The following is a 22885-nucleotide window of genomic DNA, read 5'->3' as shown; positions in this document are numbered from 1 at the left end:
TCCTTCTCTACCAGAAGAAGGTAATCATTAGCCTCAACGCTAACGGCTACACAAAGTGTAGACCTGCGCGCGCTCCGCACGCATGCGCACAGAAACTGGGCAGTCCTGTGCTGTTTCTGAAAGTTGCGTGGAAATACGAATCACTGATGCATTTTGTTGATGTCTAATGATTCTCTTGGGCAAATGAATGCATTTTCTAACAAGTTGAAAGGATTTAGTTGATTTCCTCCTTAGTTCAAAACATTTTTGAATATTGTTGAATTTCGGTTTAAAGTCTGGATTCCGTGATTCCGTATTATATAGGGCCCTAGTCCATGAAGTTGTCATAAGTGTGAACATAGGATATGCCCTCCCCCCCCCCCCCCCCCCACAAGAGTGAAATATATGGGCTGGAAAGGAAATGTAAGCAAGGTTTGAGCTTTGTCAGTGTGTCACAACGTGGACATTTCTCTGTCTCCCGATGAATGAGCGGCACATTGACTTTATATAGTGTACCAAGAGGGTTCCCTTCGCTTACGGCCATACCAGCCTGAATACGCCCGATCTCGTCCGATCTCGGAAGCTAAGCAGGGTCGGGCCTGGTTAGTACTTGGATGGGAGACCGCCTGGGAATACCAGGTGCTGTAAGCTTTTTGCTCCAGTAGAGGGTACTCTTGTGTCATGCGTGGAGCAACTGCCTTTTATTTATCGCCCTAATAATGTTGTGTCTTTTTATTGGACTACATGCAGTTTGTTAGTGCTGCCCTGCCCTGATCAAATCCAATCATGGACAGTGCGTTTCCCTCGAAATGTAGGCACTACATTCAGCATTTGTTTTTAGACTGTCAATGTCTGTCGTCCATTAGGGCCCTGTAAAATCCCTTCAATGTTTTGCCTGACCCCCCCCCCCAAAAAAAATTCCCCCTCTCCTCCGTTTACATTTCCCGGTTTACCGTTTATCCCTGCTTCTCCAGGTTTGCGCTCTCAAAAGCACACCTTTTTAATCGAAATATAACACGATTGGATGTTCTATGTCCACGACAACATTTAAAACCCTAGCAGGAGACCACTTTTGAGGTCTTGGAAAAATTGAAGACATATCGATTTTGGGGTGTAGTTACCCTTTAAACGCAAGCGTGCGCCAGGAAGAGACCTTTGTTTGGTTAAGCGGTGTTGCTGTAGCGCTCATGTGATTGCGGAGTTTGCAAAACAAATGGCCACTGGATTGATGCAAATAATGATGATATAATTCTGCCAAGCTGGCATAGGCTACTTTGCAGTTAACATTTCATTGAGAAGGTTTTTGTGGGAAGCCTTTCCTTCTCTACCAGAAGAAGGTAATCATTAGCCTCAACGCTAACGGCTACACAAAGTGTAGACCTGCGCGCGCTCCGCACGCATGCGCACAGAAACTGGGCAGTCCTGTGCTGTTTCTGAAAGTTGCGTGGAAATACGAATCACTGATGCATTTTGTTGATGTCTAATGATTCTCTTGGGCAAATGAATGCATTTTCTAACAAGTTGAAAGGATTTAGTTGATTTCCTCCTTAGTTCAAAACATTTTTGAATATTGTTGAATTTCGGTTTAAAGTCTGGATTCCGTGATTCCGTATTATATAGGGCCCTAGTCCATGAAGTTGTCATAAGTGTGAACATAGGATATGCCCTCCCCCCCCCCCCCCCCCCACAAGAGTGAAATATATGGGCTGGAAAGGAAATGTAAGCAAGGTTTGAGCTTTGTCAGTGTGTCACAACGTGGACATTTCTCTGTCTCCCGATGAATGAGCGGCACATTGACTTTATATAGTGTACCAAGAGGGTTCCCTTCGCTTACGGCCATACCAGCCTGAATACGCCCGATCTCGTCCGATCTCGGAAGCTAAGCAGGGTCGGGCCTGGTTAGTACTTGGATGGGAGACCGCCTGGGAATACCAGGTGCTGTAAGCTTTTGCTCCAGTAGAGGGTACTCTTGTGTCATGCGTGGAGCAACTGCCTTTTATTTATCGCCCTAATAATGTTGTGTCTTTTTATTGGACTACATGCAGTTTGTTAGTGCTGCCCTGCCCTGATCAAATCCAATCATGGACAGTGCGTTTCCCTCGAAATGTAGGCACTACATTCAGCATTTGTTTTTAGACTGTCAATGTCTGTCGTCCATTAGGGCCCTGTAAAATCCCTTCAATGTTTTGCCTGACCCCCCCCCCCAAAAAAAAATTCCCCCTCTCCTCCGTTTACATTTCCCGGTTTACCGTTTATCCCTGCTTCTCCAGGTTTGCGCTCTCAAAAGCACACCTTTTTAATCGAAATATAACACGATTGGATGTTCTATGTCCACGACAACATTTAAAACCCTAGCAGGAGACCACTTTTGAGGTCTTGGAAAAATTGAAGACATATCGATTTTGGGGTGTAGTTACCCTTTAAACGCAAGCGTGCGCCAGGAAGAGACCTTTGTTTGGTTAAGCGGTGTTGCTGTAGCGCTCATGTGATTGCGGAGTTTGCAAAACAAATGGCCACTGGATTGATGCAAATAATGATGATATAATTCTGCCAAGCTGGCATAGGCTACTTTGCAGTTAACATTTCATTGAGAAGGTTTTTGTGGGAAGCCTTTCCTTCTCTACCAGAAGAAGGTAATCATTAGCCTCAACGCTAACGGCTACACAAAGTGTAGACCTGCGCGCGCTCCGCACGCATGCGCACAGAAACTGGGCAGTCCTGTGCTGTTTCTGAAAGTTGCGTGGAAATACGAATCACTGATGCATTTTGTTGATGTCTAATGATTCTCTTGGGCAAATGAATGCATTTTCTAACAAGTTGAAAGGATTTAGTTGATTTCCTCCTTAGTTCAAAACATTTTTGAATATTGTTGAATTTCGGTTTAAAGTCTGGATTCCGTGATTCCGTATTATATAGGGCCCTAGTCCATGAAGTTGTCATAAGTGTGAACATAGGATATGCCCTCCCCCCCCCCCCCCCCCCACAAGAGTGAAATATATGGGCTGGAAAGGAAATGTAAGCAAGGTTTGAGCTTTGTCAGTGTGTCACAACGTGGACATTTCTCTGTCTCCCGATGAATGAGCGGCACATTGACTTTATATAGTGTACCAAGAGGGTTCCCTTCGCTTACGGCCATACCAGCCTGAATACGCCCGATCTCGTCCGATCTCGGAAGCTAAGCAGGGTCGGGCCTGGTTAGTACTTGGATGGGAGACCGCCTGGGAATACCAGGTGCTGTAAGCTTTTTGCTCCAGTAGAGGGTACTCTTGTGTCATGCGTGGAGCAACTGCCTTTTATTTATCGCCCTAATAATGTTGTGTCTTTTTATTGGACTACATGCAGTTTGTTAGTGCTGCCCTGCCCTGATCAAATCCAATCATGGACAGTGCGTTTCCCTCGAAATGTAGGCACTACATTCAGCATTTGTTTTTAGACTGTCAATGTCTGTCGTCCATTAGGGCCCTGTAAAATCCCTTCAATGTTTTGCCTGACCCCCCCCCCCCAAAAAAAATTCCCCCTCTCCTCCGTTTACATTTCCCGGTTTACCGTTTATCCCTGCTTCTCCAGGTTTGCGCTCTCAAAAGCACACCTTTTTAATCGAAATATAACACGATTGGATGTTCTATGTCCACGACAACATTTAAAACCCTAGCAGGAGACCACTTTTGAGGTCTTGGAAAAATTGAAGACATATCGATTTTGGGGTGTAGTTACCCTTTAAACGCAAGCGTGCGCCAGGAAGAGACCTTTGTTTGGTTAAGCGGTGTTGCTGTAGCGCTCATGTGATTGCGGAGTTTGCAAAACAAATGGCCACTGGATTGATGCAAATAATGATGATATAATTCTGCCAAGCTGGCATAGGCTACTTTGCAGTTAACATTTCATTGAGAAGGTTTTTGTGGGAAGCCTTTCCTTCTCTACCAGAAGAAGGTAATCATTAGCCTCAACGCTAACGGCTACACAAAGTGTAGACCTGCGCGCGCTCCGCACGCATGCGCACAGAAACTGGGCAGTCCTGTGCTGTTTCTGAAAGTTGCGTGGAAATACGAATCACTGATGCATTTTGTTGATGTCTAATGATTCTCTTGGGCAAATGAATGCATTTTCTAACAAGTTGAAAGGATTTAGTTGATTTCCTCCTTAGTTCAAAACATTTTTGAATATTGTTGAATTTCGGTTTAAAGTCTGGATTCCGTGATTCCGTATTATATAGGGCCCTAGTCCATGAAGTTGTCATAAGTGTGAACATAGGATATGCCCTCCCCCCCCCCCCCCCCCCCACAAGAGTGAAATATATGGGCTGGAAAGGAAATGTAAGCAAGGTTTGAGCTTTGTCAGTGTGTCACAACGTGGACATTTCTCTGTCTCCCGATGAATGAGCGGCACATTGACTTTATATAGTGTACCAAGAGGGTTCCCTTCGCTTACGGCCATACCAGCCTGAATACGCCCGATCTCGTCCGATCTCGGAAGCTAAGCAGGGTCGGGCCTGGTTAGTACTTGGATGGGAGACCGCCTGGGAATACCAGGTGCTGTAAGCTTTTTGCTCCAGTAGAGGGTACTCTTGTGTCATGCGTGGAGCAACTGCCTTTTATTTATCGCCCTAATAATGTTGTGTCTTTTTATTGGACTACATGCAGTTTGTTAGTGCTGCCCTGCCCTGATCAAATCCAATCATGGACAGTGCGTTTCCCTCGAAATGTAGGCACTACATTCAGCATTTGTTTTTAGACTGTCAATGTCTGTCGTCCATTAGGGCCCTGTAAAATCCCTTCAATGTTTTGCCTGACCCCCCCCCCAAAAAAAAATTCCCCCTCTCCTCCGTTTACATTTCCCGGTTTACCGTTTATCCCTGCTTCTCCAGGTTTGCGCTCTCAAAAGCACACCTTTTTAATCGAAATATAACACGATTGGATGTTCTATGTCCACGACAACATTTAAAACCCTAGCAGGAGACCACTTTTGAGGTCTTGGAAAAATTGAAGACATATCGATTTTGGGGTGTAGTTACCCTTTAAACGCAAGCGTGCGCCAGGAAGAGACCTTTGTTTGGTTAAGCGGTGTTGCTGTAGCGCTCATGTGATTGCGGAGTTTGCAAAACAAATGGCCACTGGATTGATGCAAATAATGATGATATAATTCTGCCAAGCTGGCATAGGCTACTTTGCAGTTAACATTTCATTGAGAAGGTTTTTGTGGGAAGCCTTTCCTTCTCTACCAGAAGAAGGTAATCATTAGCCTCAACGCTAACGGCTACACAAAGTGTAGACCTGCGCGCGCTCCGCACGCATGCGCACAGAAACTGGGCAGTCCTGTGCTGTTTCTGAAAGTTGCGTGGAAATACGAATCACTGATGCATTTTGTTGATGTCTAATGATTCTCTTGGGCAAATGAATGCATTTTCTAACAAGTTGAAAGGATTTAGTTGATTTCCTCCTTAGTTCAAAACATTTTTGAATATTGTTGAATTTCGGTTTAAAGTCTGGATTCCGTGATTCCGTATTATATAGGGCCCTAGTCCATGAAGTTGTCATAAGTGTGAACATAGGATATGCCCTCCCCCCCCCCCCCCCCCCACAAGAGTGAAATATATGGGCTGGAAAGGAAATGTAAGCAAGGTTTGAGCTTTGTCAGTGTGTCACAACGTGGACATTTCTCTGTCTCCCGATGAATGAGCGGCACATTGACTTTATATAGTGTACCAAGAGGGTTCCCTTCGCTTACGGCCATACCAGCCTGAATACGCCCGATCTCGTCCGATCTCGGAAGCTAAGCAGGGTCGGGCCTGGTTAGTACTTGGATGGGAGACCGCCTGGGAATACCAGGTGCTGTAAGCTTTTTGCTCCAGTAGAGGGTACTCTTGTGTCATGCGTGGAGCAACTGCCTTTTATTTATCGCCCTAATAATGTTGTGTCTTTTTATTGGACTACATGCAGTTTGTTAGTGCTGCCCTGCCCTGATCAAATCCAATCATGGACAGTGCGTTTCCCTCGAAATGTAGGCACTACATTCAGCATTTGTTTTTAGACTGTCAATGTCTGTCGTCCATTAGGGCCCTGTAAAATCCCTTCAATGTTTTGCCTGACCCCCCCCCCAAAAAAAAATTCCCCCTCTCCTCCGTTTACATTTCCCGGTTTACCGTTTATTCCCTGCTTCTCCAGGTTTGCGCTCTCAAAAGCACACCTTTTTAATCGAAATATAACACGATTGGATGTTCTATGTCCACGACAACATTTAAAACCCTAGCAGGAGACCACTTTTGAGGTCTTGGAAAAATTGAAGACATATCGATTTTGGGGTGTAGTTACCCTTTAAACGCAAGCGTGCGCCAGGAAGAGACCTTTGTTTGGTTAAGCGGTGTTGCTGTAGCGCTCATGTGATTGCGGAGTTTGCAAAACAAATGGCCACTGGATTGATGCAAATAATGATGATATAATTCTGCCAAGCTGGCATAGGCTACTTTGCAGTTAACATTTCATTGAGAAGGTTTTTGTGGGAAGCCTTTCCTTCTCTACCAGAAGAAGGTAATCATTAGCCTCAACGCTAACGGCTACACAAAGTGTAGACCTGCGCGCGCTCCGCACGCATGCGCACAGAAACTGGGCAGTCCTGTGCTGTTTCTGAAAGTTGCGTGGAAATACGAATCACTGATGCATTTTGTTGATGTCTAATGATTCTCTTGGGCAAATGAATGCATTTTCTAACAAGTTGAAAGGATTTAGTTGATTTCCTCCTTAGTTCAAAACATTTTTGAATATTGTTGAATTTCGGTTTAAAGTCTGGATTCCGTGATTCCGTATTATATAGGGCCCTAGTCCATGAAGTTGTCATAAGTGTGAACATAGGATATGCCCTCCCCCCCCCCCCCCCCCCCACAAGAGTGAAATATATGGGCTGGAAAGGAAATGTAAGCAAGGTTTGAGCTTTGTCAGTGTGTCACAACGTGGACATTTCTCTGTCTCCCGATGAATGAGCGGCACATTGACTTTATATAGTGTACCAAGAGGGTTCCCTTCGCTTACGGCCATACCAGCCTGAATACGCCCGATCTCGTCCGATCTCGGAAGCTAAGCAGGGTCGGGCCTGGTTAGTACTTGGATGGGAGACCGCCTGGGAATACCAGGTGCTGTAAGCTTTTTGCTCCAGTAGAGGGTGGAGCTCTTGTGTCATGCGTGGAGCAACTGCCTTTTATTTATCGCCCTAATAATGTTGTGTCTTTTATTGGACTACATGCAGTTTGTTAGTGCTGCCCTGCCCTGATCAAATCCAATCATGGACAGTGCGTTTCCCTCGAAATGTAGGCACTACATTCAGCATTTGTTTTTAGACTGTCAATGTCTGTCGTCCATTAGGGCCCTGTAAAATCCCTTCAATGTTTTGCCTGACCCCCCCCCCCCCAAAAAATTCCCCCTCTCCTCCGTTTACATTTCCCGGTTTACCGTTTATTCCCTGCTTCTCCAGGTTTGCGCTCTCAAAAGCACACCTTTTTAATCGAAATATAACACGATTGGATGTTCTATGTCCACGACAACATTTAAAACCCTAGCAGGAGACCACTTTTGAGGTCTTGGAAAAATTGAAGACATATCGATTTTGGGGTGTAGTTACCCTTTAAACGCAAGCGTGCGCCAGGAAGAGACCTTTGTTTGGTTAAGCGGTGTTGCTGTAGCGCTCATGTGATTGCGGAGTTTGCAAAACAAATGGCCACTGGATTGATGCAAATAATGATGATATAATTCTGCCAAGCTGGCATAGGCTACTTTGCAGTTAACATTTCATTGAGAAGGTTTTTGTGGGAAGCCTTTCCTTCTCTACCAGAAGAAGGTAATCATTAGCCTCAACGCTAACGGCTACACAAAGTGTAGACCTGCGCGCGCTCCGCACGCATGCGCACAGAAACTGGGCAGTCCTGTGCTGTTTCTGAAAGTTGCGTGGAAATACGAATCACTGATGCATTTTGTTGATGTCTAATGATTCTCTTGGGCAAATGAATGCATTTTCTAACAAGTTGAAAGGATTTAGTTGATTTCCTCCTTAGTTCAAAACATTTTTGAATATTGTTGAATTTCGGTTTAAAGTCTGGATTCCGTGATTCCGTATTATATAGGGCCCTAGTCCATGAAGTTGTCATAAGTGTGAACATAGGATATGCCCTCCCCCCCCCCCCCCCCCACAAGAGTGAAATATATGGGCTGGAAAGGAAATGTAAGCAAGGTTTGAGCTTTGTCAGTGTGTCACAACGTGGACATTTCTCTGTCTCCCGATGAATGAGCGGCACATTGACTTTATATAGTGTACCAAGAGGGTTCCCTTCGCTTACGGCCATACCAGCCTGAATACGCCCGATCTCGTCCGATCTCGGAAGCTAAGCAGGGTCGGGCCTGGTTAGTACTTGGATGGGAGACCGCCTGGGAATACCAGGTGCTGTAAGCTTTTTGCTCCAGTAGAGGGTGGAGCTCTTGTGTCATGCGTGGAGCAACTGCCTTTTATTTATCGCCCTAATAATGTTGTGTCTTTTTATTGGACTACATGCAGTTTGTTAGTGCTGCCCTGCCCTGATCAAATCCAATCATGGACAGTGCGTTTCCCTCGAAATGTAGGCACTACATTCAGCATTTGTTTTTAGACTGTCAATGTCTGTCGTCCATTAGGGCCCTGTAAAATCCCTTCAATGTTTTGCCTGACCCCCCCCCCCCCAAAAAATTCCCCCTCTCCTCCGTTTACATTTCCCGGTTTACCGTTTATCCCTGCTTCTCCAGGTTTGCGCTCTCAAAAGCACACCTTTTTAATCGAAATATAACACGATTGGATGTTCTATGTCCACGACAACATTTAAAACCCTAGCAGGAGACCACTTTTGAGGTCTTGGAAAAATTGAAGACATATCGATTTTGGGGTGTAGTTACCCTTTAAACGCAAGCGTGCGCCAGGAAGAGACCTTTGTTTGGTTAAGCGGTGTTGCTGTAGCGCTCATGTGATTGCGGAGTTTGCAAAACAAATGGCCACTGGATTGATGCAAATAATGATGATATAATTCTGCCAAGCTGGCATAGGCTACTTTGCAGTTAACATTTCATTGAGAAGGTTTTGTGGGAAGCCTTTCCTTCTCTACCAGAAGAAGGTAATCATTAGCCTCAACGCTAACGGCTACACAAAGTGTAGACCTGCGCGCGCTCCGCACGCATGCGCACAGAAACTGGGCAGTCCTGTGCTGTTTCTGAAAGTTGCGTGGAAATACGAATCACTGATGCATTTTGTTGATGTCTAATGATTCTCTTGGGCAAATGAATGCATTTTCTAACAAGTTGAAAGGATTTAGTTGATTTCCTCCTTAGTTCAAAACATTTTTGAATATTGTTGAATTTCGGTTTAAAGTCTGGATTCCGTGATTCCGTATTATATAGGGCCCTAGTCCATGAAGTTGTCATAAGTGTGAACATAGGATATGCCCTCCCCCCCCCCCCCCCCCCACAAGAGTGAAATATATGGGCTGGAAAGGAAATGTAAGCAAGGTTTGAGCTTTGTCAGTGTGTCACAACGTGGACATTTCTCTGTCTCCCGATGAATGAGCGGCACATTGACTTTATATAGTGTACCAAGAGGGTTCCCTTCGCTTACGGCCATACCAGCCTGAATACGCCCGATCTCGTCCGATCTCGGAAGCTAAGCAGGGTCGGGCCTGGTTAGTACTTGGATGGGAGACCGCCTGGGAATACCAGGTGCTGTAAGCTTTTTGCTCCAGTAGAGGGTACTCTTGTGTCATGCGTGGAGCAACTGCCTTTTATTTATCGCCCTAATAATGTTGTGTCTTTTTATTGGACTACATGCAGTTTGTTAGTGCTGCCCTGCCCTGATCAAATCCAATCATGGACAGTGCGTTTCCCTCGAAATGTAGGCACTACATTCAGCATTTGTTTTTAGACTGTCAATGTCTGTCGTCCATTAGGGCCCTGTAAAATCCCTTCAATGTTTTGCCTGACCCCCCCCCCCCCAAAAAATTCCCCCTCTCCTCCGTTTACATTTCCCGGTTTACCGTTTATCCCTGCTTCTCCAGGTTTGCGCTCTCAAAAGCACACCTTTTTAATCGAAATATAACACGATTGGATGTTCTATGTCCACGACAACATTTAAAAACCCTAGCAGGAGACCACTTTTGAGGTCTTGGAAAAATTGAAGACATATCGATTTTGGGGTGTAGTTACCCTTTAAACGCAAGCGTGCGCCAGGAAGAGACCTTTGTTTGGTTAAGCGGTGTTGCTGTAGCGCTCATGTGATTGCGGAGTTTGCAAAACAAATGGCCACTGGATTGATGCAAATAATGATGATATAATTCTGCCAAGCTGGCATAGGCTACTTTGCAGTTAACATTTCATTGAGAAGGTTTTTGTGGGAAGCCTTTCCTTCTCTACCAGAAGAAGGTAATCATTAGCCTCAACGCTAACGGCTACACAAAGTGTAGACCTGCGCGCGCTCCGCACGCATGCGCACAGAAACTGGGCAGTCCTGTGCTGTTTCTGAAAGTTGCGTGGAAATACGAATCACTGATGCATTTTGTTGATGTCTAATGATTCTCTTGGGCAAATGAATGCATTTTCTAACAAGTTGAAAGGATTTAGTTGATTTCCTCCTTAGTTCAAAACATTTTTGAATATTGTTGAATTTCGGTTTAAAGTCTGGATTCCGTGATTCCGTATTATATAGGGCCCTAGTCCATGAAGTTGTCATAAGTGTGAACATAGGATATGCCCTCCCCCCCCCCCCCCCCCACAAGAGTGAAATATATGGGCTGGAAAGGAAATGTAAGCAAGGTTTGAGCTTTGTCAGTGTGTCACAACGTGGACATTTCTCTGTCTCCCGATGAATGAGCGGCACATTGACTTTATATAGTGTACCAAGAGGGTTCCCTTCGCTTACGGCCATACCAGCCTGAATACGCCCGATCTCGTCCGATCTCGGAAGCTAAGCAGGGTCGGGCCTGGTTAGTACTTGGATGGGAGACCGCCTGGGAATACCAGGTGCTGTAAGCTTTTTGCTCCAGTAGAGGGTACTCTTGTGTCATGCGTGGAGCAACTGCCTTTTATTTATCGCCCTAATAATGTTGTGTCTTTTTATTGGACTACATGCAGTTTGTTAGTGCTGCCCTGCCCTGATCAAATCCAATCATGGACAGTGCGTTTCCCCTCGAAATGTAGGCACTACATTCAGCATTTGTTTTTAGACTGTCAATGTCTGTCGTCCATTAGGGCCCTGTAAAATCCCTTCAATGTTTTGCCTGACCCCCCCCCCAAAAAAAAATTCCCCCTCTCCTCCGTTTACATTTCCCGGTTTACCGTTTATCCTGCTTCTCCAGGTTTGCGCTCTCAAAAGCACACCTTTTTAATCGAAATATAACACGATTGGATGTTCTATGTCCACGACAACATTTAAAACCCTAGCAGGAGACCACTTTTGAGGTCTTGGAAAAATTGAAGACATATCGATTTTGGGGTGTAGTTACCCTTTAAACGCAAGCGTGCGCCAGGAAGAGACCTTTGTTTGGTTAAGCGGTGTTGCTGTAGCGCTCATGTGATTGCGGAGTTTGCAAAACAAATGGCCACTGGATTGATGCAAATAATGATGATATAATTCTGCCAAGCTGGCATAGGCTACTTTGCAGTTAACATTTCATTGAGAAGGTTTTTGTGGGAAGCCTTTCCTTCTCTACCAGAAGAAGGTAATCATTAGCCTCAACGCTAACGGCTACACAAAGTGTAGACCTGCGCGCGCTCCGCACGCATGCGCACAGAAACTGGGCAGTCCTGTGCTGTTTCTGAAAGTTGCGTGGAAATACGAATCACTGATGCATTTTGTTGATGTCTAATGATTCTCTTGGCAAATGAATGCATTTTCTAACAAGTTGAAAGGATTTAGTTGATTTCCTCCTTAGTTCAAAACATTTTTGAATATTGTTGAATTTCGGTTTAAAGTCTGGATTCCGTGATTCCGTATTATATAGGGCCCTAGTCCATGAAGTTGTCATAAGTGTGAACATAGGATATGCCCTCCCCCCCCCCCCCCCCACAAGAGTGAAATATATGGGCTGGAAAGGAAATGTAAGCAAGGTTTGAGCTTTGTCAGTGTGTCACAACGTGGACATTTCTCTGTCTCCCGATGAATGAGCGGCACATTGACTTTATATAGTGTACCAAGAGGGTTCCCTTCGCTTACGGCCATACCAGCCTGAATACGTCCGATCTCGGAAGCTAAGCAGGGTCGGGCCTGGTTAGTACTTGGATGGGAGACCGCCTGGGAATACCAGGTGCTGTAAGCTTTTTGCTCCAGTAGAGGGTACTCTTGTGTCATGCGTGGAGCAACTGCCTTTTATTTATCGCCCTAATAATGTTGTGTCTTTTTATTGGACTACATGCAGTTTGTTAGTGCTGCCCTGCCCTGATCAAATCCAATCATGGACAGTGCGTTTCCCTCGAAATGTAGGCACTACATTCAGCATTTGTTTTTAGACTGTCAATGTCTGTCGTCCATTAGGGCCCTGTAAAATCCCTTCAATGTTTTGCCTGACCCCCCCCCAAAAAAAAAAATTCCCCCTCTCCTCCGTTTACATTTCCCGGTTTACCGTTTATCCCTGCTTCTCCAGGTTTGCGCTCTCAAAAGCACACCTTTTTAATCGAAATATAACACGATTGGATGTTCTATGTCCACGACAACATTTAAAACCCTAGCAGGAGACCACTTTTGAGGTCTTGGAAAAATTGAAGACATATCGATTTTGGGGTGTAGTTACCCTTTAAACGCAAGCGTGCGCCAGGAAGAGACCTTTGTTTGGTTAAGCGGTGTTGCTGTAGCGCTCATGTGATTGCGGAGTTTGCAAAACAAATGGCCACTGGATTGATGCAAATAATGATGATATAATTCTGCCAAGCTGGCATAGGCTACTTTGCAGTTAACATTTCATTGAGAAGGTTTTTGTGGGAAGCCTTTCCTTCTCTACCAGAAGAAGGTAATCATTAGCCTCAACGCTAACGGCTACACAAAGTGTAGACCTGCGCGCGCTCCGCACGCATGCGCACAGAAACTGGGCAGTCCTGTGCTGTTTCTGAAAGTTGCGTGGAAATACGAATCACTGATGCATTTTGTTGATGTCTAATGATTCTCTTGGGCAAATGAATGCATTTTCTAACAAGTTGAAAGGATTTAGTTGATTTCCTCCTTAGTTCAAAACATTTTTGAATATTGTTGAATTTCGGTTTAAAGTCTGGATTCCGTGATTCCGTATTATATAGGGCCCTAGTCCATGAAGTTGTCATAAGTGTGAACATAGGATATGCCCTCCCCCCCCCCCCCCCCCACAAGAGTGAAATATATGGGCTGGAAAGGAAATGTAAGCAAGGTTTGAGCTTTGTCAGTGTGTCACAACGTGGACATTTCTCTGTCTCCCGATGAATGAGCGGCACATTGACTTTATATAGTGTACCAAGAGGGTTCCCTTCGCTTACGGCCATACCAGCCTGAATACGCCCGATCTCGTCCGATCTCGGAAGCTAAGCAGGGTCGGGCCTGGTTAGTACTTGGATGGGAGACCGCCTGGGAATACCAGGTGCTGTAAGCTTTTTGCTCCAGTAGAGGGTGGAGCTCTTGTGTCATGCGTGGAGCAACTGCCTTTTATTTATCGCCCTAATAATGTTGTGTCTTTTTATTGGACTACATGCAGTTTGTTAGTGCTGCCCTGCCCTGATCAAATCCAATCATGGACAGTGCGTTTCCCTCGAAATGTAGGCACTACATTCAGCATTTGTTTTTAGACTGTCAATGTCTGTCGTCCATTAGGGCCCTGTAAAATCCCTTCAATGTTTTGCCTGACCCCCCCCCCCAAAAAAAATTCCCCCTCTCCTCCGTTTACATTTCCCGGTTTACCGTTTATCCCTGCTTCTCCAGGTTTGCGCTCTCAAAAGCACACCTTTTTAATCGAAATATAACACGATTGGATGTTCTATGTCCACGACAACATTTAAAACCCTAGCAGGAGACCACTTTTGAGGTCTTGGAAAAATTGAAGACATATCGATTTTGGGGTGTAGTTACCCTTTAAACGCAAGCGTGCGCCAGGAAGAGACCTTTGTTTGGTTAAGCGGTGTTGCTGTAGCGCTCATGTGATTGCGGAGTTTGCAAAACAAATGGCCACTGGATTGATGCAAATAATGATGATATAATTCTGCCAAGCTGGCATAGGCTACTTTGCAGTTAACATTTCATTGAGAAGGTTTTTGTGGGAAGCCTTTCCTTCTCTACCAGAAGAAGGTAATCATTAGCCTCAACGCTAACGGCTACACAAAGTGTAGACCTGCGCGCGCTCCGCACGCATGCGCACAGAAACTGGGCAGTCCTGTGCTGTTTCTGAAAGTTGCGTGGAAATACGAATCACTGATGCATTTTGTTGATGTCTAATGATTCTCTTGGGCAAATGAATGCATTTTCTAACAAGTTGAAAGGATTTAGTTGATTTCCTCCTTAGTTCAAAACATTTTTGAATATTGTTGAATTTCGGTTTAAAGTCTGGATTCCGTGATTCCGTATTATATAGGGCCCTAGTCCATGAAGTTGTCATAAGTGTGAACATAGGATATGCCCTCCCCCCCCCCCCCCCCCACAAGAGTGAAATATATGGGCTGGAAAGGAAATGTAAGCAAGGTTTGAGCTTTGTCAGTGTGTCCACAACGTGGACATTTCTCTGTCTCCCGATGAATGAGCGGCACATTGACTTTATATAGTGTACCAAGAGGGTTCCCTTCGCTTACGGCCATACCAGCCTGAATACGCCCGATCTCGTCCGATCTCGGAAGCTAAGCAGGGTCGGGCCTGGTTAGTACTTGGATGGGAGACCGCCTGGGAATACCAGGTGCTGTAAGCTTTTTGCTCCAGTAGAGGGTGGAGCTCTTGTGTCATGCGTGGAGCAACTGCCTTTTATTTATCGCCCTAATAATGTTGTGTCTTTTTATTGGACTACATGCAGTTTGTTAGTGCTGCCCTGCCCTGATCAAATCCAATCATGGACAGTGCGTTTCCCTCGAAATGTAGGCACTACATTCAGCATTTGTTTTTAGACTGTCAATGTCTGTCGTCCATTAGGGCCCTGTAAAATCCCTTCAATGTTTTGCCTGACCCCCCCCCCCCCAAAAAATTCCCCCTCTCCTCCGTTTACATTTCCCGGTTTACCGTTTATCCCTGCTTCTCCAGGTTTGCGCTCTCAAAAGCACACCTTTTTAATCGAAATATAACACGATTGGATGTTCTATGTCCACGACAACATTTAAAAACCCTAGCAGGAGACCACTTTTGAGGTCTTGGAAAAATTGAAGACATATCGATTTTGGGGTGTAGTTACCCTTTAAACGCAAGCGTGCGCCAGGAAGAGACCTTTGTTTGGTTAAGCGGTGTTGCTGTAGCGCTCATGTGATTGCGGAGTTTGCAAAACAAATGGCCACTGGATTGATGCAAATAATGATGATATAATTCTGCCAAGCTGGCATAGGCTACTTTGCAGTTAACATTTCATTGAGAAGGTTTTTGTGGGAAGCCTTTCCTTCTCTACCAGAAGAAGGTAATCATTAGCCTCAACGCTAACGGCTACACAAAGTGTAGACCTGCGCGCGCTCCGCACGCATGCGCACAGAAACTGGGCAGGTCCTGTGCTGTTTCTGAAAGTTGCGTGGAAATACGAATCACTGATGCATTTTGTTGATGTCTAATGATTCTCTTGGGCAAATGAATGCATTTTCTAACAAGTTGAAAGGATTTAGTTGATTTCCTCCTTAGTTCAAAACATTTTTGAATATTGTTGATTTCGGTTTAAAGTCTGGATTCCGTGATTCCGTATTATATAGGGCCCTAGTCCATGAAGTTGTCATAAGTGTGAACATAGGATATGCCCCCCCCCCCCCCCCCCCCACAAGAGTGAAATATATGGGCTGGAAAGGAAATGTAAGCAAGGTTTGAGCTTTGTCAGTGTGTCACAACGTGGACATTTCTCTGTCTCCCGATGAATGAGCGGCACATTGACTTTATATAGTGTACCAAGAGGGTTCCCTTCGCTTACGGCCATACCAGCCTGAATACGCCCGATCTCGTCCGATCTCGGAAGCTAAGCAGGGTCGGGCCTGGTTAGTACTTGGATGGGAGACCGCCTGGGAATACCAGGTGCTGTAAGCTTTTTGCTCCAGTAGAGGGTGGAGCTCTTGTGTCATGCGTGGAGCAACTGCCTTTTATTTATCGCCCTAATAATGTTGTGTCTTTTTATTGGACTACATGCAGTTTGTTAGTGCTTGCCCTGCCCTGATCAAATCCAATCATGGACAGTGCGTTTCCCTCGAAATGTAGGCACTACATTCAGCATTTGTTTTTAGACTGTCAATGTCTGTCGTCCATTAGGGCCCTGTAAATCCCTTCAATGTTTTGCCTGACCCCCCCCCCCAAAAAAAATTCCCCTCTCCTCCGTTTACATTTCCCGGTTTACCGTTTATCCCTGCTTCTCCAGGTTTGCGCTCTCAAAAGCACACCTTTTTAATCGAATATAACACGATTGGATGTTCTATGTCCACGACAACATTTAAAACCCTAGCAGGAGACCACTTTTGAGGTCTTGGAAAAATTGAAGACATATCGATTTTGGGGTGTAGTTACCCTTTAAACGCAAGCGTGCGCCAGGAAGAGACCTTTGTTTGGTTAAGCGGTGTTGCTGTAGCGCTCATGTGATTGCGGAGTTTGCAAAACAAATGGCCACTGGATTGATGCAAATAATGATGAATATAATTCTGCCAAGCTGGCATAGGCTACTTTGCAGTTAACATTTCATTGAGAAGGTTTTTGTGGGAAGCCTTTCCTTCTCTACCAGAAGAAGGTAATCATTAGCCTCAACGCTAACGGCTACACAAAGTGTAGACCTGCGCGCGCTCCGCACGCATGCGCACAGAAACTGGGCAGTCCTGTGCTGTTTCTGAAAGTTGCGTGGAAATACGAATCACTGATGCATTTTGTTGATGTCTAATGATTCTCTTGGGCAAATGAATGCATTTTCTAACAAGTTGAAAGGATTTAGTTGATTTCCTCCTTAGTTCAAAACATTTTGAATATTGTTGAATTTCGGTTTAAAGTCTGGATTCCGTGATTCCGTATTATATAGGGCCCTAGTCCATGAAGTTGTCATAAGTGTGAAACATAGGATATGCCCCCCCCCCCCCCCCCCCCACAAGAGTGAAATATATGGGCTGGAAAGGAAATGTAAGCAAGGTTTGAGCTTTGCCAGTGTGTCACAACGTGGACATTTCTCTGTCTCCCGATGAATGAGCGGCACATTGACTTTATATAGTGTACCAAGAGGTTCCCTTCGCTTACGGCCATACCAGCCTGAATACGCCCGATCTCGTCCGATCTCGGAAGCTAAGCAGGGTCGGGCCTGGTTAGTACTTGGATGGGAGACCGCCTGGGAATACCAGGTGCTGTAAGCTTTTTGCTCCAGTAGAGGGTGGAGCTCTTGTGTCATGCGTGGAGCAACTGCCTTTTATTTTATCGCCCTAATAATGTTGTGTCGTTTTTATTGGACTACATGCAGTTTGTTAGTGCTGCCCTGCCCTGATCAAATCCAATCATGGACAGTGCGTTTCCCTCGAAATGTAGGCACTACATTCAGCATTTGTTTTTAGACTGTCAATGTCTGTCGTCCATTAGGGCCCTGTAAAATCCCTTCAATGTTTTGCCTGACCCCCCCCCCCAAAAAAAATTCCCCCTCTCCTCCGTTTACATTTCCCGGTTTACCGTTTATCCCTGCTTCTCCAGTTTTGCGCTCTCAAAAGCACACCTTTTTAATCGAAATATAACACGATTGGATGTTCTATGTCCACGACAACATTTAAAACCCTAGCAGGAGACCACTTTTGAGGTCTTGGAAAAATTGAAGACATATCGATTTTGGGGTGTAGTTACCCTTTAAACGCAAGCGTGCGCCAGGAAGAGACCTTTGTTTGGTTAAGCGGTGTTGCTGTAGCGCTCATGTGATTGCGGAGTTTGCAAAACAAATGGCCACTGGATTGATGCAAATAATGATGATATAATTCTGCCAAGCTGGCATAGGCTACTTTGCAGTTAACATTTCATTGAGAAGGTTTTTGTGGGAAGCCTTTCCTTCTCTACCAGAAGAAGGTAATCATTAGCCTCAACGCTAACGGCTACACAAAGTGTAGACCTGCGCGCGCTCCGCACGCATGCGCACAGAAACTGGGCAGTCCTGTGCTGTTTCTGAAAGTTGCGTGGAAATACGAATCACTGATGCATTTTGTTGATGTCTAATGATTCTCTTGGGCAAATGAATGCATTTTCTAACAAGTTGAAAGGATTTAGTTGATTTCCTCCTTAGTTCAAAACATTTTTGAATATTGTTGAATTTCGGTTTAAAGTCTGGATTCCGTGATTCCGTATTATATAGGGCCCTAGTCCATGAAGTTGTCATAAGTGTGAACATAGGATATGCCCCCCCCCCCCCCCCCCACAAAGAGTGAAATATATGGGCTGGAAAGGAAATGTAAGCAAGGTTTGAGCTTTGTCAGTGTGTCACAACGTGGACATTTCTCTGTCTCCCGATGAATGAGCGGCACATTGACTTTATATAGTGTACCAAGAGGGTTCCCTTCGCTTACGGCCATACCAGCCTGATACGCCCGATCTCGTCCGATCTCGGAAGCTAAGCAGGGTCGGGCCTGGTTAGTACTTGGATGGGAGACCGCCTGGGAATACCAGGTGCTGTAAGCTTTTTGCTCCAGTAGAGGGTACTCTTGTGTCATGCGTGGAGCAACTGCCTTTTATTTATCGCCCTAATAATGTTGTGTCTTTTTATTGGACTACATGCAGTTTGTTAGTGCTGCCCTGCCCTGATCAAATCCAATCATGGACAGTGCGTTTCCCTCGAAATGTAGGCACTACATTCAGCATTTGTTTTTAGACTGTCAATGTCTGTCGTCCATTAGGGCCCTGTAAAATCCCTTCAATGTTTTGCCTGACCCCCCCCCCCAAAAAAATTCCCCCTCTCCTCCGTTTACATTTCCCGGTTTAACCGTTTATCCCTGCTTCTCCAGTTTTGCGCTCTCAAAAGCACACCTTTTTAATCGAAATATAACACGATTGGATGTTCTATGTCCACGACAACATTTAAAACCCTAGCAGGAGACCACTTTTGAGGTCTTGGAAAAATTGAAGACATATCGATTTTGGGGTGTAGTTACCCTTTAAACGCAAGCGTGCGCCAGGAAGAGACCTTTGTTTGGTTAAGCGGTGTTGCTGTAGCGCTCATGTGATTGCGGAGTTTGCAAAACAAATGGCCACTGGATTGATGCAAATAATGATGATATAATTCTGCCAAGCTGGCATAGGCTACTTTGCAGTTAACATTTCATTGAGAAGGTTTTTGTGGGAAGCCTTCCTTCTCTACCAGAAGAAGGTAATCATTAGCCTCAACGCTAACGCTAACACAAAGTGTAGACCTGCGCGCGCTCCGCACGCATGCGCACAGAAACTGGGCAGTCCTGTGCTGTTTCTGAAAGTTGCGTGGAAATACGAATCACTGATGCATTTTGTTGATGTCTAATGATTCTCTTGGGCAAATGAATGCATTTTCTAACAAGTTGAAAGGATTTAGTTGATTTCCTCCTTAGTTCAAAACATTTTTGAATATTGTTGAATTTCGGTTTAAAGTCTGGATTCCGTGATTCCGTATTATATAGGGCCCTAGTCCATGAAGTTGTCATAAGTGTGAACATAGGATATGCCCTCCCCCCCCCCCCACAAGAGTGAAATATATGGGCTGGAAAGGAAATGTAAGCAAGGTTTGAGCTTTGTCAGTGTGTCACAACGTGGACATTTCTCTGTCTCCCGATGAATGAGCGGCACATTGACTTTATATAGTGTACCAAGAGGGTTCCCTTCGCTTACGGCCATACCAGCCTGAATACGCCCGATCTCGTCCGATCTCGGAAGCTAAGCAGGGTCGGGCCTGGTTAGTACTTGGATGGGAGACCGCCTGGGAATACCAGGTGCTGTAAGCTTTTTGCTCCAGTAGAGGGTACTCTTGTGTCATGCGTGGAGCAACTGCCTTTTATTTATCGCCCTAATAATGTTGTGTCTTTTTATTGGACTACATGCAGTTTGTTAGTGCTGCCCTGCCCTGATCAAATCCAATCATGGACAGTGCGTTTCCCTCGAAATGTAGGCACTACATTCAGCATTTGTTTTTAGACTGTCAATGTCTGTCGTCCATTAGGGCCCTGTAAAATCCCTTCAATGTTTTGCCTGACCCCCCCCCCAAAAAAAAATTCCCCCTCTCCTCCGTTTACATTTCCCGGTTTACCGTTTATCCCTGCTTCTCCAGGTTTTCGCTCTCAAAAGCACACCTTTTTAATCGAAATATAACACGATTGGATGTTCTATGTCCACGACAACATTTAAAACCCTAGCAGGAGACCACTTTTGAGGTCTTGGAAAAATTGAAGACATATCGATTTTGGGGTGTAGTTACCCTTTAAACGCAAGTGTGCGCCAGGAAGACCTTTGTTTGGTTAAGCGGTGTTGCTGTAGCGCTCATGTGATTGCGGAGTTTGCAAAACAAATGGCCACTGGATTGATGCAAATAATGATGATATAATTCTGCCAAGCTGGCATAGGCTACTTTGCAGTTAACATTTCATTGAGAAGGTTTTTGTGGGAAGCCTTTCCTTCTCTACCAGAAGAAGGTAATCATTAGCCTCAACGCTAACGGCTACACAAAGTGTAGACCTGCGCGCGCTCCGCACGCATGCGCACAGAAACTGGGCAGTCCTGTGCTGTTTCTGAAAGTTGCGTGGAAATACGAATCACTGATGCATTTTGTTGATGTCTAATGATTCTCTTGGGCAAATGAATGCATTTTCTAACAAGTTGAAAGGATTTAGTTGATTTCCTCCTTAGTTCAAAACATTTTTGAATATTGTTGAATTTCGGTTTAAAGTCTGGATTCCGTGATTCCGTATTATATAGGGCCCTAGTCCATGAAGTTGTCATAAGTGTGAACATAGGATATGCCCTCTCCCCCCCCCCCCAAGAGTGAAATATATGGGCTGGAAAGGAAATGTAAGCAAGGTTTGAGCTTTGTCAGTGTGTCACAACGTGGACATTTCTCTGTCTCCCGATGAATGAGCGGCACATTGACTTTATATAGTGTACCAAGAGGGTTCCCTTCGCTTACGGCCATACCAGCCTGAATACGCCCGATCTCGTCCGATCTCGGAAGCTAAGCAGGGTCGGGCCTGGTTAGTACTTGGATGGGAGACCGCCTGGGAATACCAGGTGCTGTAAGCTTTTTGCTCCAGTAGAGGGTACTCTTGTGTCATGCGTGGAGCAACTGCCTTTTATTTATCGCCCTAATAATGTTGTGTCTTTTTATTGGACTACATGCAGTTTGTTAGTGCTGCCCTGCCCTGATCAAATCCAATCATGGACAGTGCGTTTCCCTCGAAATGTAGGCACTACATTCAGCATTTGTTTTTAGACTGTCAATGTCTGTCGTCCATTAGGGCCCTGTAAAATCCCTTCAATGTTTTGCCTGACCCCCCCCCCCAAAAAAATTCCCCCTCTCCTCCGTTTACATTTCCCGGTTTACCGTTTATCCCTGCTTCTCCAGGTTTTCGCTCTCAAAAGCACACCTTTTTAATCGAAATATAACACGATTGGATGTTCTATGTCCACGACAACATTTAAAACCCTAGCAGGAGACCACTTTTGAGGTCTTGGAAAAATTGAAGACATATCGATTTTGGGGTGTAGTTACCCTTTAAACGCAAGTGTGCGCCAGGAAGAGACCTTTGTTTGGTTAAGCGGTGTTGCTGTAGCGCTCATGTGATTGCGGAGTTTGCAAAACAAATGGCCACTGGATTGATGCAAATAATGATGATATAATTCTGCCAAGCTGGCATAGGCTACTTTGCAGTTAACATTTCATTGAGAAGGTTTTTTGGGGAAGCCTTTCCTTCTCTACCAGAAGAAGGTAATCATTAGCCTCAACGCTAACGGCTACACAAAGTGTAGACCTGCGCGCGCTCCGCACGCATGCGCACAGAAACTGGGCAGTCCTGTGCTGTTTCTGAAAGTTGCGTGGAAATACGAATCACTGATGCATTTTGTTGATGTCTAATGATTCTCTTGGGCAAATGAATGCATTTTCTAACAAGTTGAAAGGATTTAGTTGATTTCCTCCTTAGTTCAAAACATTTTTGAATATTGTTGAATTTCGGTTTAAAGTCTGGATTCCGTGATTCCGTATTATATAGGGCCCTAGTCCATGAAGTTGTCATAAGTGTGAACATAGGATATGCCCTCCCCCCCCCCACAAGAGTGAAATATATGGGCTGGAAAGGAAATGTAAGCAAGGTTTGAGCTTTGTCAGTGTGTCACAACGTGGACATTTCTCTGTCTCCCGATGAATGAGCGGCACATTGACTTTATATAGTGTACCAAGAGGGTTCCCTTCGCTTACGGCCATACCAGCCTGAATACGCCCGATCTCGTCCGATCTCGGAAGCTAAGCAGGGTCGGGCCTGGTTAGTACTTGGATGGGAGACCGCCTGGGAATACCAGGTGCTGTAAGCTTTTTGCTCCAGTAGAGGGTACTCTTGTGTCATGCGTGGAGCAACTGCCTTTTATTTATCGCCCTAATAATGTTGTGTCTTTTTATTGGACTACATGCAGTTTGTTAGTGCTGCCCTGCCCTGATCAAATCCAATCATGGACAGTGCGTTTCCCTCGAAATGTAGGCACTACATTCAGCATTTGTTTTTAGACTGTCAATGTCTGTCGTCCATTAGGGCCCTGTAAAATCCCTTCAATGTTTTGCCTG

At 45.1% G+C, this 22885-nt stretch overlaps 17 non-coding genes and 1 pseudogene across 17 annotated transcripts; all 18 read left to right on the top strand.

The window, feature by feature from the left end:
- The first annotated feature begins 511 nt into the window (after positions 1–511).
- Positions 512–630, top strand: LOC118937965. The gene has a single exon (XR_005035372.1). It is a non-coding gene; the product is annotated as a 5S ribosomal RNA (ribosomal RNA).
- Positions 631–1807: 1177 nt separating this feature from the next.
- On the top strand, positions 1808–1926 carry LOC118937964. Its single transcript, XR_005035371.1, has one exon. It is a non-coding gene; the product is annotated as a 5S ribosomal RNA (ribosomal RNA).
- A 1177-nt stretch (positions 1927–3103) lies between these two features.
- Positions 3104–3222, top strand: LOC118937963. The gene has a single exon (XR_005035370.1). It is a non-coding gene; the product is annotated as a 5S ribosomal RNA (ribosomal RNA).
- Positions 3223–4401: 1179 nt separating this feature from the next.
- Positions 4402–4520, top strand: LOC118937962. Its single transcript, XR_005035369.1, has one exon. It is a non-coding gene; the product is annotated as a 5S ribosomal RNA (ribosomal RNA).
- Positions 4521–5697: 1177 nt separating this feature from the next.
- LOC118937960 lies at positions 5698–5816 on the top strand. The gene has a single exon (XR_005035367.1). It is a non-coding gene; the product is annotated as a 5S ribosomal RNA (ribosomal RNA).
- Positions 5817–6995: 1179 nt separating this feature from the next.
- LOC118937959 lies at positions 6996–7114 on the top strand. The gene has a single exon (XR_005035366.1). It is a non-coding gene; the product is annotated as a 5S ribosomal RNA (ribosomal RNA).
- Positions 7115–8293: 1179 nt separating this feature from the next.
- LOC118937958 lies at positions 8294–8412 on the top strand. The gene has a single exon (XR_005035365.1). It is a non-coding gene; the product is annotated as a 5S ribosomal RNA (ribosomal RNA).
- A 1179-nt stretch (positions 8413–9591) lies between these two features.
- On the top strand, positions 9592–9710 carry LOC118937957. The gene has a single exon (XR_005035364.1). It is a non-coding gene; the product is annotated as a 5S ribosomal RNA (ribosomal RNA).
- Positions 9711–10887: 1177 nt separating this feature from the next.
- On the top strand, positions 10888–11006 carry LOC118937956. The gene has a single exon (XR_005035363.1). It is a non-coding gene; the product is annotated as a 5S ribosomal RNA (ribosomal RNA).
- A 1174-nt stretch (positions 11007–12180) lies between these two features.
- On the top strand, positions 12181–12289 carry LOC118937976 (annotated as a pseudogene).
- A 1177-nt stretch (positions 12290–13466) lies between these two features.
- On the top strand, positions 13467–13585 carry LOC118937955. The gene has a single exon (XR_005035362.1). It is a non-coding gene; the product is annotated as a 5S ribosomal RNA (ribosomal RNA).
- Positions 13586–14765: 1180 nt separating this feature from the next.
- LOC118937954 lies at positions 14766–14884 on the top strand. Its single transcript, XR_005035361.1, has one exon. It is a non-coding gene; the product is annotated as a 5S ribosomal RNA (ribosomal RNA).
- A 1179-nt stretch (positions 14885–16063) lies between these two features.
- On the top strand, positions 16064–16182 carry LOC118937953. The gene has a single exon (XR_005035360.1). It is a non-coding gene; the product is annotated as a 5S ribosomal RNA (ribosomal RNA).
- A 1176-nt stretch (positions 16183–17358) lies between these two features.
- LOC118937952 lies at positions 17359–17477 on the top strand. The gene has a single exon (XR_005035359.1). It is a non-coding gene; the product is annotated as a 5S ribosomal RNA (ribosomal RNA).
- A 1179-nt stretch (positions 17478–18656) lies between these two features.
- LOC118937975 lies at positions 18657–18774 on the top strand. Its single transcript, XR_005035382.1, has one exon. It is a non-coding gene; the product is annotated as a 5S ribosomal RNA (ribosomal RNA).
- Positions 18775–19944: 1170 nt separating this feature from the next.
- On the top strand, positions 19945–20063 carry LOC118937951. Its single transcript, XR_005035358.1, has one exon. It is a non-coding gene; the product is annotated as a 5S ribosomal RNA (ribosomal RNA).
- Positions 20064–21232: 1169 nt separating this feature from the next.
- LOC118937949 lies at positions 21233–21351 on the top strand. Its single transcript, XR_005035356.1, has one exon. It is a non-coding gene; the product is annotated as a 5S ribosomal RNA (ribosomal RNA).
- A 1168-nt stretch (positions 21352–22519) lies between these two features.
- LOC118937948 lies at positions 22520–22638 on the top strand. Its single transcript, XR_005035355.1, has one exon. It is a non-coding gene; the product is annotated as a 5S ribosomal RNA (ribosomal RNA).
- Positions 22639–22885: the final 247 nt, after the last annotated feature.

Source organism: Oncorhynchus mykiss, chromosome 12, assembly GCF_013265735.2.
Source record: "Oncorhynchus mykiss isolate Arlee chromosome 12, USDA_OmykA_1.1, whole genome shotgun sequence".
Lineage (NCBI taxonomy): Eukaryota > Metazoa > Chordata > Actinopteri > Salmoniformes > Salmonidae > Oncorhynchus > Oncorhynchus mykiss.
The sequence above is the reverse complement of the archived record's forward strand: the minus strand, read 5'-3'. Positions and strand labels throughout refer to the sequence as shown.